This window comes from Gavia stellata, chromosome 13, assembly GCF_030936135.1.
Source record: "Gavia stellata isolate bGavSte3 chromosome 13, bGavSte3.hap2, whole genome shotgun sequence".
Lineage (NCBI taxonomy): Eukaryota > Metazoa > Chordata > Aves > Gaviiformes > Gaviidae > Gavia > Gavia stellata.
The window spans coordinates 13,927,399-13,944,666 of NC_082606.1; the positions used below are offsets into that span (position 1 = coordinate 13,927,399).

The 17,268-nt window shown below is 39.0% G+C and overlaps 1 protein-coding gene across 1 annotated transcript in view; it reads right to left on the bottom strand.

Moving 5' to 3' along the window:
• BNC1 (basonuclin zinc finger protein 1) overlaps nucleotides 1-17,268 on the bottom strand; it is a 75,448-nt gene that overhangs the window by 27,129 nt on the left and 31,051 nt on the right. The gene's annotated exons all lie outside the window — the stretch shown is intronic.

Sequence of the window (17,268 nt, forward strand, 5' to 3'; positions counted from 1 at the left end):
ATGAATAAAATTACCATTCCTGGGCAATGCCAGAACTTTACAGAAGCACTTGTTTAAAATATATGAGTAGTTTCAGTGGCTTCCAAAGATTATTTGCAGAGTGTGCTGCTAAATGGTGCGAGCAGCTATCCTACTATTTGTCTGCTCAATAGGACAACTTTACACTGTAGAGTCAATCTAGTGTCTGTTATATTATCCAAAAAAGCAGTTTATCAGGAGCTAAGGCAGATCTTACAGTTCTTAGGAAAAAACTAAACCTGATAAAACTTTGCTGAAAATGTTACACTGAATTTTTCCAAACGATCCTTCAGAGTTTTCATTACCTTACTCTCTCCCTCATTTTTTGTCACAGAATGTCTAAATACTTTGCTAGAAAATGGACATTTCAATTCTAAGATTACTTTACAAAACAAAGAAAATCTGGTTTTCCTACTCTTTTTTCAATTAATGCTTGGATCTGTCACTGTGATACATTCTCAGAATCACTTATATCTAGTTTTATTGCCTGCTGTTGGTATTTGCCAATGGTGGTGTATAGAAATGGTATGCAGAGGTGGCTGTAGCGATCTGTAGAAATTTTTGCCAGAACCTACAAATGCTGTGTAAAAGCCCCTTTCAGAGCTTGAAAACTGAAATTAACTGATGGGAAGAAAAATATTAAACTATTAAGGGTGATTCAAAATCCACTATGAATCAAAGATATACACAATGTTTCCATAACATCTGACACAATGAGGCTTTGTCCCTACAAGAGGCCTCTGGGCATTCCTGTGATATAAGCAATAATAGCTTTGTCTCTGTGAAGCTTTGAGTTATTGTGGTACCTCCAATACAGGCAACCTTTGAAATAATTGAAAACCTGGAAATAAAAGCAACCTTTTAAAAATAAAATACATACATACATATACATACACACACATATAAAAATAAATATAACTCTTCCTTGCTTTAACCTTTTTATTCATTGCCAAGAATAGCTGGCTGAGGAATCAGCATCTGCCATGAGCTCTCATTTATTTTCCGATGGTGCCTTGCCCCATTGCTCAGGCAGTCTCCGCGGCTCCCCTCCTCTCATCCCCTCACCACTTTGCCTTCCTCTGAACCCAGGAGACAGAGCAGCCTTCCAGCACAGAGCCCTTCTCTGCTTACAGAAACCCAAGTTTTCCAGCCCCTTTCCTCCTTCTGCCAATCCCTGTCTCACTGAGCTTTCTGACAGAAGACTGCTTATACAGTAAAAACACAATCTCCCTGCTACCTGGTATTTTTTAGGCAGCATTAACAACAGAATTTTATACTGGAAATTATTAGCTTAAATGTGTTCAGACTGGAACTAAACTCCTTGTCAGCTCAAGCTGTATCTATCTGGGTGATCTGGACACTAGACTTGGGTAGAGTGGCTAGGATGTTTATTTAGACAGCAAGCAAGTTTGGGAACGAAATAACTTGTGGGAATGTTTGAATGTTGCAACAGGTAGAAGCAATTCAAGAAACACAAAGTTGCTATGAGTAAGTGTTGTGTTGGCTACTGAGTCTCTTAAATCTTAGCATCCATGCTGCTCAAAATGCACTTGAACAAGCACAAGCCTATTCTAGGGTGAGAGCAGAGCTGCCCTGTTAGTAACTCTGAAGCACTAGACTGGTTACCAGGGCTTTCCCTCCATTAATACCCTGGTTTAAAATAATAGGGGAGTATGCATAGCATGAAAAGTGGAAAAGAAGAAAAATGCTTCAAGACCAACCACTTTTTAGTGGACTCTTGGGAATTGCTTGGAGGAGCGCCAGGCCTAGAACAAGGTGCGAAATCATACAATTAAAAGAAGGATGGCAGGTGTAAAACAGAAGTCTCTTATGGAGCAGTGGTTTGGGGTAGAATATCTGCAGGAAGCTGACTGCCAGACCGACACAGAAGTGATTGAAGAAGGAGGCCTGGCAGGATTACCACAAGGAAGTAACAAGCCTTCAGGTATACTAAACACACACACGGTTTGTGTGACTTTTCACAAACCTCCTTTTCTCTTTTATGTTGTCCTAATGTTAAAATAAACCATACAGTGGTGGTAAGAAGGAGCCTGAGGCTCCTATAGAGAAGAGCTGAATGGTCATAGCCCTATAGGATGTAAAGACTACTATACTGCAACAGACTGTATTGGAGCAGCATGGGGTTAATGCGAGTTCAGGATTAGTTTTGATGCCTTTTTCAATGGCTCAGACAGGTGTCCCCTCCTGCCAAGGGTCTCCACAAGCTAAAGGACTTTACCCTGCCTTTGCACGGCCAATGTGACTTATGTGGCTTGCTTCAAGGGAAGCAGGATCAAGCCCTCTAGCAGTAACTGTGAGACATTCTTATTAGTCCTTGTTCCAAAGCCCCTGGCTTGTCATAATTTTTTCTGCATAAAACTCTTCACCCAGATACGGCTCTACCATATGCAGCTTGCCCAACAGATTAGGAGAATATTCTTTTTGAACTGTCTCTTCTACAAGCAGGAGACGCAGCTGACATCCAGCCTCTGTGACTCTCTAGTGAAGGAGCACTAAACCTCTATGTTGATTAGACAAAAACCTCAATAGGGAAGAAACGCTAAACCAAACATAGGCATTTAGTGCTATCTTTTTTTGAAATCACTCACGCTAAAATGAGGTCGTGATATTGTCAGCACAGTTTTTATTAATAAATTGTTGCAGTTTTAAATAGAAATTAAATACTTGGTGTAAACTTCAATTTTCTCTATGGTAAAGAAGGACTACTAAGAAGAAAATGCCTTTTTGTACTCTGAATATATTCAAATCCTCATTGGTATAAATCAGTTTAGTTCCAAGAAATGCAATTTATACCAGATCTGTAATAAATTCCATATACCTCTGAGGCCATTCTTTTCAAGTAATTTCAACGCATTTTATTAAAAAAACACCAATAAAACATCGCATCCCTCACTGTAAGCTTAGCATTATCTCCCTTTTACAAACTGGTAAATTTGTGATTTACCCAAAGTTATGTAATAAACCTCTGACAGAGCCAGCCTGTCATTCAGTCAGTTCTGTGGCTTCATCCTCCTCCCAAGAATAGCACTTTCTCCTGACCTCCATTTTCGCAAGCAAGTGACAATTGCTGTTTATAAAAATAGCAGAGTATAGGTACAATCCCTGCCTTTATAAACTCTTCCTCTATAGACTTAGAAAAAGACATTTTTGTGCAGAGCCATCATATTACACTGGCCAGTAAAAAGAAATAGCAGAGCCTTTGCAATACATCCATTAAAAAAAATTGGCTTCTTTAGAAAGCTCTAAAAACTAATTTCTAGCCATAGAAATTGTGTATTCTGTTTATCAAGATGCTTTCTCCATACTCCAAACTACATTATCTGGATGACATTCATCGTGAAGCACCAGCCTCACACAATGTGAAACACGTGTTTACAGGGGAGGAGGGATGTAAGCTACTTTTATATACAGATTTTGTGATGCAAATAAGCTGTTGGAAAGCCAGTTTGTGACAATGCCAGTATTTGGTGCTTCTTTAGTCTAATTAGAGACTGCTCTGCATAGCCCAGCCATTAGCAGTGGAACACGCTGCTTACTTTACTTACCCATTAAAGTGTTGCATCGCACCTAGCCAGTCATAATTAGAAAAATTGGCACAATGAGCATATGTAAACAACAGTTGTGATCAGGAGTACAGCAGATACCTACTTTATTATCTCTCTAGTATATAAGCACAGTTTGAAATAACGAGTGTTTATCAAAGACCTGCAAGTGACTAACAACTGTATCCAGGACTGGAAATCACCGACCGGCCTCTTACCATCTACACCAAACTCCGAACACTCAGCTAACTTCGAAACGTCGCTGACAAATAAATGAGCCAATAAAATAACAGTAATCTTGTGAAAAGACAGATATCCATATTAAAGAGCATTTGCTCCTCCTCTCTGAAATCATACAGTTCTTTACCAGGAAGCACAAGTATCACTCAAGCATACACCTAGGAAACACAGAGGGGACATCGGGTCCAGCATCTCGCTGTGATGCTTTAGGTGAAAATACACCCAATTACCAATGCTAGTACCTCGCACCAAGCAGTTAGGGCTTCATAGCAGGAGTGACATTTGCACTGATCTCCTTTGAACTTACCTGTAAGTATTTATGATTTTTTGTTCTTAATTTATAATCATTGCATTTTTAAAAACAATGAACTTGAGTTTCACTTAATATTAACAGTAAAAGGATTGTCAAGTTATTTTCCAAGTACAATTTGAAAAAAAAATATTTGAGCAGCTCTTTATAATTTTATTTTGGTCAAACAGCTTAATCTGATTCAAAAATATTTTATTTCAGATTCAGATGGTTTCTTTAAAGTTAAATTTAAGCATAATAAGATTGCTAACATTTTTAAAATACTTAAGTGACTTGTGTGTCACTTACAAATTTTCACCCTACAGATGAAACTGTACAAAGTATCTCACTGAACCTGCAATTAAAACCCAAATGAACAAACCTCAACCGTGTAAGAGAAAGGTTTTCTCTACTTCATGCAAAAAATTCTCTGGCTCCTCAGACAACAAAATCCCAGGCCCCACGACAGCACAAGCAGATATTTAAAATTATGTCTCATTTTAGCTGTTGAGGAAAGGCCATCAAATAGACATTTGAGGGGCCTGCAGACAGCAAATAGGTGTGTACGCTTTCCCACCTATCATTCAAATCTAGCTCTGGAGAGACCAACTCTAGAAAAACATGTCCTCTTTTCACAGCTCACTCAAATCCTTGCTTTCCTTTATCCTGCTGAATATGATCTCATTTACCAGAAGAAAGAAAAAAAAAAAAACACAACAGAAAAAAAGATGGCAGTTTCAGCGATGTGTACACCTTCCCATGTGAGAACTAAACTAAATCCATATGGGAACTGAACTGAGACCTATCAACTTTCACTTCTACATGGTGGAACAGTTTCCAGTCATCATTATTAAGGTTAAAGCAAGACAGTAATCCATCCTGTTTTAAAATTATCTGTACTATGTTTTGTGAAATTCATTCTGCTGTGCAATGATCTCATGTAGAAGAGTGATGAGCCACAGGTTAAGTTTTAAATGCCAACATTTTATCTCTGTGAAACAACGATGGTTTTTATTTGTAGAAGATATATTTCATCTCTTCATGTACAGCAACACCAATACACTATTGGAACAAGCGTCACATGTTTCTTTGTCCACTTACATAGCCATGCAAGTGATTTTAGGCACTTCTTTCAATTACACCTGGATTACCAATGATCTATTAAGAACAGGTGAGAACAACAGGAGGGTGAACTTGAAAGTGAAGCAAGGCAGGTTTTGGTGAACCATTAAATACCTTTGTGCTTATGCTCACTTATTTTACCATCTTGAAAAGAAACCAAGGACCTCTATCCACTATAATCACTGCATTTCACATTTCCATCAGTAATAAGGTGAGGACACCAGCTTTTTAATGTCTAGAGACCATAACTGACACTGAGTACAGAAGTACACTGGAAAAGGGACACAAAGCACTGAAGAAAAGGAATTACACCAGTGATGTATTTGACTTTCAGGTTTGCTTTATTTATTTATTAGGTTCTTTTGGAAGTTCACGTCCTGCATGCCTCTCAGCCAAAGTTCTTTTTGGTTTTATTTATGTACTAACACACACACACTCCCCTTTTAAAATGAATGGATATGCTCCAAAGCACACCCCTGGGCAGCTGTTTGTACCCCAGAAAAGTCTGCATTCTTCTGTCCTCACTACTGCGTCTGTAAAGGTTGCCAGAAGGCACGGACACCTATTTTGATCTGCAGTGTCACATCAACAGGCAGATAACATTCAACCATAGATCAATTTCTCAGTGCCTGACAAAGACAGCAGACTTTATGAAACAATCTGACTGTGACTCATTTCAGATTAGCTAGAAGAGATTGGGGTTTTTGGCTGGAGAAGTATTTGGAGGACTGAGTAGGAGCAGTGCCTGCTCTGCATATGCACTGACTATTCTTGGCTTACGGGTTTATACACAACAGTGCTCATCTAGAGAGCTGCCTGTTTATGGCTGGGGAAGAGACCATGCAGATTCACCTTGCCTTGGTCACCTCTATACAAGATTAATGCAGTGCATTTTTCTTAGCTGGGCTGAAAGTAGAGCAGGTGCAGAAAAGCATCTGTTTTCCCCCGGCGCAGAGAGAACCTATGTGAGCATGCAACACCTGCACACAGGCCGTTCGCTGGGTTCGGGTGACTTCCTAGAGCCATTTGATGTGCTAGAAAAGTTTTTCCAAGTCCTGTATAGTTCTAGACTCAATTGTAAGTGATATCCTCGCACTGAAAGTACTGTCACAGCTATTAAGATCTGCCAGGAAGCTCTTGCTCTAAGACTGAGGTAAGATCTCCTGGGACTTGCAGGCTCTCAACTAATAGTCTCAGCCTTTGAAATTCATTCCCTTTGGCAGCTTCCCAAAGCCAGATGCTAATGACCTTAGGCATGATGCAAGACCTTTTTATTGGTGTAATTTTTTTTTTTTTTTAATTCCTGAGGTAGCAATGAAGCCAAACATTTCTTATCTTTGGAGAAAGTGTCCATTTTCGCATTGCAAGTAACCATGTAGCTTTTGCAGAAACATTGTCTGAATCAATCTTACATGTAAAAAGGTCGTTCACTCAGTAGCATTCAACAACAGAAGTTTTAGAATGGTTCTTTATATAACAAAGCAAGACCTTATGATGCAAGTTTAAGCTCAAATACCTTTGGACATATATAAATTTATTATACAGTTTTCCAGGGAATGTGGTCTAATGGGCTAAATGCTGACTTTAGACTTGAGCAACCTGGACTGTATTCCCAACCTTCTGCCAGACAACTGTGCGACTACAGGCAGGTGATTCCATCTCTCTCTCCTCTCTATTGCCTGTGCAATGGGGTTTGCCCTATTCGCAGAAGCAAGAAAGTACCTTGGGCTGCACTGCCTAGAGCTGTTTCAGAGCCAGATAGTCTACTGTTACTGTTCCATTAGTTAACCTCTTGTAAAGTTTTGAAAACCATATGTTTAAAAGAACAAAACTGGAGTAAACTGTTTTTTAGCACAACAGTTTCCTGACTTCTCCAAGAATTAGTAAGCATCAGTAGAGGATATTCCAAAAGATTATTCTCTCCAGGCTTCCTCTGTCTTCAGTGCAGAGGGAGAGGCTCCTTCTGCGGGTGTTTCAAAACAGGAGCCTAAAGCAGACATTCTGCAGAGCTCTGCACAGTCCTCCACAGAAATGTTGATACATGGGGCCTAGGAAGATTAGCTTCATTAGGGATCACCTTTCCTCCTTTCCTTCTCTCTTGCCTCCAAACATATTGGAGAAAACACTACCAAACCAAGGTAGTGTCATAAAGCTACAGATTTCTTAGATTAAATTCCCTTTAAAGCATATTTAAAATTAGATCCCAGTATGTTATCAGTGATAAAAGCAGCAACAGTGACTGTGTTCCTACACAGATAAATTAAGTAATAACAGGACACTTTGATATTCTGTGGTAAATCAATTTTAGTTCGAGACTTTTAAATATCTTGACTGTTTTCTTGGATGGGCATTTTATAACAAGTCCACAAATGCTATCTATGAACCTTCTCAAAAATGAGTTCTTGCTCCATATTTCAACCAACTACCATAAATGTAACAAAACCAGCTGCGACTCACTTTCACAAGAAAATAGTCACAATGAACAGGTTTTCATCTTATTGCAGGGAACTTCAGCTTCTAAGCAAACAGAACACCAAACTAATACATAACAGACAATGAAGGACTCACCTATGTTTAAAACAGCTCTGTAATTCTAATCAGAAACAAAGTCACTGACATTTTGCTGTTCTCCAGTTTTAAACTTAAAAGGAAGATCATAATTTTTGGGGTATTTGGTTTATTTTATCATCTTGGCATTAGGTCATCAGGGCACAAATCCTCAGTGGCAGAGTTACAAAGATGCTGCAGCACTAACTAGGTGAGCACAGAACAAAAGAGTGCTTCACACCACTCCTACAATGAGGAAAAAGGAAATCACCTAGGAGGTGATTTCACCAATGGGAGGAAGCAAAATATGTTTAAAAAAATCCACCTTTTTTGAGTGGGCAAATAATTCATTCAGCTACCTCTCTCTAAAATTCAGTGGGCTACACCTGTTCATTTGCTCAAGAAACCTACACAGGTATCAGCACTGAGCTATGGTTAAGGCTTTGGAAAACAGCTATCACATTACCTGTGATCTGGAAATGAGGTAAGAGCATGAGCTCTACAACTGGAGCCAAAGGATAGAGACTCATACTGCATTTCAGTGGCAGAGTTCTGCTTTTGGTGCATTAAAGAAATGTAACCTCAGCTGAGCAGTGGGGTTATACTGGACTTCCTGTACTTGACTAAGAAGTACCCGGCAGAGTTTGCCACGCTAATGGTATTTCAGCTCTTTGCAAAGGTTGTCCCCAAAGACATGACTGGGGACTTGTCCTACCCTGCTTTTAGGCTGACTGGAGGAGGGGATGGGGCAGAGGCAGGCAAGCACTGGCTGTTAGAATATTCTTTCTCTTACAGGCACTGCTGCAGTACTCTATAGGATTCTGATCAGTCTCGCCACTTTTACCGTTCAATTGTGGATACTTTCAGAGTATTTCTAATGATCTATTACTAATTGCTAAGAATTACATCCAGTCTTAAATTCAGAAGGGAGAGAAACTGTGCAGCTTTCAGCTGTCAAGGACAGTAATTCAGTACTTAAATCGTAAGTGTCAGAAGTTGTAAGTGGACTGATTTATACTAATTTCCACAACCTTGTTCATCTAGGTGAAATCTGTAAATAATGAAAGAAAAACAGGGAAAGGGCATATGATTAAGCTGGTATCACTAAACCAGCATACAAGTGATTAAATCAACGAAATAAAGATGTGCTGGTGTTAGTATTTTAGTGAGAAGTGAGGACTACAAGCTCAAAGCAAAGTGTAAAGAAACTGTATTTGGAAAAGGTCAAATAAAGGGAAAAATTCAGATTTGCAAGCCAGATCCTTAGTATACCTCAGAGTGGTATAAGACCACTGAGGTCAGTTAAACCATGCCATTTCCCACTGACTTGAGGTTTTGTCCTGTGTTTATGCAAGAGAAAATGACAATGTTAACTACTCTGTAAAATAAAGACCTGGCAGATCTGCAAAATAGTCTGCAGCTTGACTTTCCGGTTAGAGTATGCATTCCATGGCTGTCTAAAGAAAAGGGGAAAAAGAAAAAAAAAAAGAAAAAAGAGGACTGGAAACTCCACCTGGATGCTATCAGTCTTGCCCAAGTAAACAGTACTGACATTAGTGCTAGCCTGCTGAGTGGTACAGGTTAGGAAGGGTCACAAAGGCAAAATGGTGACCAAACGTGCCTTGAGGTAGAGATGCTCTGGAATCTGTCACAAAAGGAGAGAGCTGAAAGCTCATTTTATCTAGAAGTCATTTCATTTTAGAGTTCAAAACAATTAAAGACATTGAAAGAATTGTACAAACATGGATTATAGCAAGACAGAAACAATCTCCTTTTTCATATAAACATGCACTCAACTACATGCATACGGTGTGATGGGTATTGTTCTTGAGATAGCAGCACACCCATAAAATGGCAAGGGAATGTATTAGAGAGATAGCAAAAAAACCCCAACACCCCCCCCCCAAAACCCAGAAAGTTTACCTCGTAATACTAAACAAGTACTCATACCCATGTAATACAACTAAGAATTTTTGTTAAAAAAAAAAAAGGAAGAAAGCCTTTAAGAGGCAAATGCCATAGAAGAATTTCATTGCCATGTCCCAATAGCTAAATGAATTTTTTGCTGAAGCCCCTTGAGATAAACTTTCCTTTTGACACTCAACTTGTTAAGTTGCACCCAAATCTGCAAACCAGAGAAATATCTATCTGTATGCATTAATGACTGAGTTGTAACAACTGTTTCATGAAGATTTTTTTCACATAGCTTTCAATTCACTTGAAAACCTTATTAAGGGAAACAGCCTACAATAATTACTCACTTGAGTTTTCTAGCTTGTTTTCTTTCTGTTCTGTGTACAAAGCAACCCTAAAACTACACCTGGAAACCCCAACTCCTGAAAAATGAATTTTACCACTAATATTTTTTTTGTAAGAAAAGCTACATAGATGAAAGATTTTTCCTACTATCACTTCCAGTTCCCTCCCAACGCTTTAGTCCATACCAAGGAAACAGAACAAAGCATGAGTGGTACTTGCATATGGCATTAAGCAACAAGACTCAAAGTGTTCGCCTATTTTGACAATTGTCCAAATCTACAACCAGGGTAGGAGGCTATGGCTAACTCAGAAATGAAATGGTTAATAAATCTTAAACACTGATCCTTTTCCAGGCATGTTCCAATAACACAGCAAAAAAAAAAAAAAAAAAAAAAAGCCTTAACTGTAAAGTGAAGTTCTGAACTAATTTTACTTCTCCTACAGCATGCCAGGAAGTGTATTACATGCCATTGGCGAGGTACCAAGCCTGTGACTCTAGGGGGATGACTGAAGGAATCCTCACAATTCTAGATCTTGGAAATAAATTCTATGCTAGAAGGAAAAGCTCTGTAACACATGCCATCTGGTACCCTTTGCCTTCTTTTTATCAAAAAGGAGAAAAGAGAGAGAGGCTGCTTCCTCATATATAGACCAAGACACAGTGGGCCAAACCCAACTCTTGGTAACAGCAGCAGAAACAGCAACTCAGCTGGTGCTTTTCTCTCCCAGTTGTATCTCTGTAGTACATGGGTATTTCCATAAGTCTTGGTATCAAGCTGAGTTATCTCAGATTTATATCAGGAAGCCTATTATAATAACTGGGAGCGTCATTTGGCCCATTAATTCCAGGAGAATAGCATCTAATTGCATTCTAAATGGAAAGGGTTATGCTGAAGCCACAGTACTGCATTGAACTCAGCTCTCAGCTATTGTATGATTTCTCCTTTAAAATATAATTTGTAATGTCTTAAGCAAAAATTGAAACTATGTCCAAAACTGAAAATCAAGCATTTTATTTAACCTTAAAATAAGTAAATAAAAGCTCAACTGAAATCAATATTAAATGATATACAGAAAATCCAGATAAGAAGCAATTAATACTTCAGGATTACTGAAAGGATGTTTCAGTAATTCTTTGAGAAACACTTACTTTAAGATGAGAAAAATTCAAATACAAATAAGACTTTTACCCAGATAGGTAAAGAACTGTCTACCATTCATTTCCACTGCCCCAATAAGCTGTCCTACCTATTCTTTATCCTGCTAGGAGTTAAAGTAGAAATGGCTATAAGCCAGCGTGAGTTAGCCCCAAGGAAATTCCTGCAGAGTAACAGGAGGCATGTTGAGGACATGGCTTGAGCACTTTTGCATTCCAGCTCTCTCCAGTGGCTGTAATGACCTAGCTGGGCCATCTGCAGCCACATTTCAGTTTGGGCAACACCTAGGCTGCTCTAACCTGGGGTATGGACCAAAGCACCCCATCTGGCTGAGGGTACAGATAATGAAGTGATATAAAGCTCCCTTCCTTGTATATGAAGTACTGTACTGATACAGTGATTTATTTGGGTCATTCATTAAACTGTTGAAGGACTTGGCCCATATAAGTTAAAGTTACTGTTCAAATCTCATGAGACAAAGAACACCTCATTTATACATTTATAATGATAGGATATCACCAGCATAATAAAAATCAGTAATTTCTATCATAAGGCCTCGCAGTACTATTGTAACAGTTTGTTCCACAATAAGGCAGTAAAGTTATGAAACAAGCAATGTTTATTTATATTATATAATATAACCATAGCTTGTATCACGACTGGGGTCGATTTTCTTCTGAGTGCAAATATTTAACTCCCATTAATGTTAACAAGAGGTTACCTAGCATGTACTTTGGCAAGAGAATAAAACCTGAATTTTAACATTAATCTTAAGCAAGCTTTCAACTTGAAAGAGTCTTGAGAGTACCTTGCATTAACACTATCTTAATTGCTTTGAAATTTGGATTTTGTGTGAAGCCTATATACAGATAAAAACAACTCATGCTAACTTTAAACTGCACATTTTAGGATAATGGGAAATAATTGTGTGTCACCTTTCTGTAAACTGCATAGCTCGCTCTGTGAAGGCACTGTTACTGGAAACAATGATAAAATCTTTTAAGAATTCTCTCCATTTCTAAGAACACTTTTTTCCCTAATTTTGCTTCACAGGGGAAAATTAACTTACAGCACTTTTCACAATAAGAATGGTGAATTTGAAAAAGAAACAACTTTTTGGCATTCTCTATTTACAGTTTGGGGAATCTCCTTGTTCACATATGCACTCTCACTGAGGACAGTGAGGTAGCATAGATATATAGTGCAAGTAGAATCTGGCCCTTTTCATTTTGTGAAACTGCTTTGATCATGACTCTCTCAAGACATTATTTTAAACTAGAATGCAATTGACCGCTATTGCGCCATATGTTCCTTATGTGTGAGCTCTGTCTTGTTCATTAATTTTTATGCCACTACTGTTGGACTTCAGCCAGTGTAATGTGGAGGCAATTAGCAATGTCAGAGTGTTCATGCCAGCATATAATGAGAGAGAGAGAAAAAGAGAGAGAAAGAGAGACACAGGGAGATTATCCTTCCTGCTACAGGCAAGGGTTGTCTTCAGAAGGTTTTCTTTTTTTTTTTTTTGTTATTTGAAAACTGAAAAATCTAATAAAAACAGACAGGTGACAAGAAATAAAAGTCTTGTTACAGAAGTCAGATTTACTCACTTACAAAAACTCTCCTATAGCTTTTTAATATGTTCACCTATTTTCAGAGAATGAAACTGAAGATACCCTGTGGCCTGATGACCTCGTCTTCTAATCTTACAAACACTGCAGTTTGCTTTAGTTCTGTATCAAAATGCTTAATTTTAGCCTACAAAAAAGATGCATGCATATACTAGAACAGAAACGTACATTAAATAATACATGTTCCTATGACGTAGCATTTACTGACCAAATCTGTGGCTTCTTGTTTTCTTAAAAAAAGAACTACTACTGCAAATCTTGCCATCTGAGATCTAAGATATTTGCCATTCTTGTTGCTATTTGTGTTCTTTAAATTTTCAAGATAAAAAAGTAAGATTTATGCCTGAAGCTCCAAGGAATACTGGAGACGTCACTAAAGTATCCACCTCTTCCCACTCTAAGCGTACACACACACAGACACCCCCTTCTTCACTTCCAGTGAGGAAATGGGCCCATTTCAGAATATAGTTTCTACCTTATCTCAGGATACAAATGCACCTAACATAAATGCTGCAAAAACTCTGCAGTATTAGAAATCTTGTGCCCATAAAACCAGAATTAGAATTCTACTAGAATTATATCTCTCGCAGTATCTTCCTACTGAACTCCATATTATTTTCCTATGAGACAGAAGATAAAAAACACTATATACACAGAAACCCCTTCATAGTTCAAGACTTGATAGAATTTTGTTGTTCTTGTGTAAACACCTACATGTATATTTACAAAGTAGATAACTCAGAAATACCTGACTAATCAGAAGAATGGCTCAAGCTGCAAAATCTAAATCCATATTCTCCTATGCTTCTTTCCACTTCACATCATAAGTGATTCAGACCCAGGCTTAGGTTTCACAGTCCACTCAGGAGACAGACAACTTTGAAGTTCGCCGGGGACACAATTTTCAGTTCTATAGTGTTTAATGGTTTAATTATCTATTTGCCTGTGAAGTCATTAAGTAACTCTGCACTAGTAATATAGTTATTAAGAGATACCTCCCACTGCAGTCATTTAAATACCGGTTACAGCAGCATGGTGCTGCTTGTGGTAAGGGTCTTGTGGCTTAGTGGCAGCCTTTTACTTTTGAAAGCTTGGCAAGTAGTTTGACTAATCCACCTTAATTCCTACTGGATATTTAACCCTCATCACAAAAATCACAGCATCTGGCCAGCTTCGTGGTGTACAGTTGTCTTTAAAGAATCCCACTCAGAGGTTAGCAAAGGCATTGCTGCACTGAATTAACACACAAAGAGGCTGATCCAAAGCCCACTGAGGTCCAAGTCATGGCTTATTGGGCTGAGAAGAAATATACGCACTTTGGCAGTACTGCCTGCCTAGGATCCAGCTACTGTCATTTGTTCAAACTTCATAAGCAATAAAATTAAGTCAGAGTTTTTTAGTAAGTTTCTAAAGCAGCTCAGAGAAGTGTCAAAAACTTTCTAAACTGGAAGAGTTTTAGTGAAACTTAGTCAAAACCAAATGTTTTTGTAGCATGACAATAGAAAGTTTCATTGAAAAGTTGGAATTAATCACTTCGGTTGAATTAAATGATGAAATATTTTACTTTGAAAGTACATTTCTTTTGTCCTATTCATTTTGACTTTTATATTACATATTGTATTTAATATTGAGAATTAAAAGTGGAAGAAAACTGGAAGCTCCAAAAGGACAGATTTCTGTAGCTTAGCAGATTTCACATGCCTGTTTGTGTCTTCTTCAGTGGATGCAGTAAGAGACCTGCACAGCTATTTAAATCAAGAGCAAACCCCACCTTTACGTCAGAGACAAACAAAATCATATCTAGCCATTACTGACCATCTACTTATTCTACTAGTAAGGGGACAAATCATGTGCTGGCATAAGTCCAATGAAGTCAACTAAATTATCAGAGCAATACAGTTTAACTGATAGGAGTAAGCAAAGCATTGACAATTGAGAAGTATGTGCTTCACTTACTTTCATGTTGTTTGCAGTAATAACAGAGGGGAGTTTCACTTTAATTGCATGTTAAGAATAAAAAAAAAAGAAAGGAGAAGGCTTAGAGAGCAGTCATGAGGTGATTGGATTAAGAAACAAAAGCCAGCACTACTGAGGAGCAGGGTAATTCTTCAGTCAAATGTTACTAGAACAATTAATATAGTCCCTCCACTGCAAACCAATCCAGTGATTTCAGTTTCCTCTGTTAGTTAAGGTTTTGGGGTTTTTTTTTAAAAAGTTGATATATTTGCATGTAGCATGCGAGGCCAATTTAGAAAAAAATCTTTTATAGCTTTAGAGAAATCCCACATTAGTAGCTAGATTTTGTTCATAGACCATATTAGCAAATGGTGTCTCTCAGACATTTGCATTGCAGTTTCAATAGACTGTCCTCCACCTTTTGTGATCAGCTGAGGAAAGTGACAGTGAACTCTGCTCCCTGAGTCTGTGCAGTCATCTGCCCTGTGGCTCTCCTGCTCTGGCATTCACATCCAAGGCCCTCCTCCCTGCAATGTTCCTAATGCGTTCAGACATCCGGGATGCAGGGAGAGGCTGTGCATTCAGCATGAGGCATGACAGAAATGCCAGCTACAATCACAAACTTGCCCCAACCAATTCTGCTTCCGATATAAATTGTGCATCAGACACAGAGTTGGCAGGAAGCAGTTTCATGGGCAAATGGCAACGAGGGCAGCAGAATTTTATTTCTGAAGCAAATCTCTACTTTGTTTCCTCCTGTCCTTGTCTAGAGCTCTCTCCAAGGCCCAAGTATTCACACAGTATGAAAGACAAAGTCCAATTTTTTTGGCTCAAAATCTAAGGAATGTGCTGCATGCTGCAAAACTGCAAGTGAGCAGAAATGGTGCAAGGAGTCTTAGCCTTTATGAAGACCTAGGCACAGATAGTGTTCAGCTGGTGAAAAGATACCTCCTAACACGTGATGTGTAAGCCTCCGAAATGCCGTTACATGCATACAGTGTGACCCTGTCACCTACTTGGGACAGTCCAAGTCTCCCCCAGCTTAAACTCATGGGTATTTGTTACTTAACTGAAGATTCTCTTCTAGCTGTAGATTTGGCACCAGGAGTTCCTTTCTCCTTCTTGAGACCCCCAATCAACATATACCCAGCAGATACCCCATATCTTTTCAGACAGGTTGGCTGACCTCTGATCACTTCTCCCCACTGCAGGATTTTGTGTATCAGGCCCCCAGCAGCCCTGGACACTAGCAGTAGCACACCGAGCAGTGTAGGTACATTCCCAGAGCTACTGCCTAGGTATTGCTGCTACAGAGGCTACTATACCTTCCAACTCTATACTCTGGACACATTTTCAAGCTTCCCCCCCTCAAAATGAAGACCAGAACGATGCTCAATTCAAAGTATGAGCTGACATTCTGAGGTAATCAATTTAAAAAGATGTCCAAGGCACAAACTGATGCAATTACACCTTAATGTGATCCACAACAGTTGCTGTCAGAAGAAGAGAAATCCTGGCTCCAGAGGTCATCCCTTTGCCCACAGTCTTCAGGGGAAGGAACTGTGATGTTTACCTTCTATCCTAGTTCTGAAATGGATCTGCCATGCACTTTTGAGCACAGCACCTAAAATTTCCACACCTTCCTTCTCTCATAAACAAGATAAACAACATTATCTATCAGCTGGCCCACTGATCAGGCTGAATTTGTTTTTTTGTGAAGGACTTGAGATCCTTTGGGACAAGATGCTGTATATGTGAAAACTACTATTACTCCATTCTTATAGTAACTTCAGAACATCCCAGGGAGTCCAACAGCAAAGCTCTCCCACTGAACACAAAAACAGTTTTACAAAACTAAAAATTAAAATAATAAAAAAAAAAGTAAAATACCTAACATTCAGGAGAATTAAATAAGAGACCGGCTTGTAGTTTTCATGTGCAGTCACCTGAGCCAGCTCTCCAAGGAGTGCCAAGGGCTAAATTCATCCTTGAGCTATGCTGGCTTCTGCCAATGTAAACCAGGACACGCGGCCTCTGCCAGCAAAGCAGGGAGAGGCTGCAGCAGTGGAAAGCACCCACAGCCTTCCTCTTTGTTGGGGGTCTAAACGCAGCAGCACTAAGAGAGAGCAGTCTGGCCAGGGCAGGTTCAGAGCTATGGCAACCCAAGGTGTCGTGGTGTAAGCATCTTTTACTGTGGGCTCTGTTACAGAGATTCAAGCAGATTTCAAAGCACTCTTTGGCAAAGCCTACTGCAATGAGGAATAATGGTGACCAATCCTCTTAGCAAACCAGGGCAGGGTGAGCTTATAATGGAAGTGTCACTGGCACAAAGAGAAGTAAACCCACCTCTAGGGATTTTGTCCATCTTCAGAATTTTCTGTGCAGTTTGTATCACTGGCCAAGTTTGCCAGCCTGTGTTGCATAACACAACTTAATGTACAGTCAGATTGAGCCTGTGATTTAACTGGGAAACAGCTGTGTGACTCAGA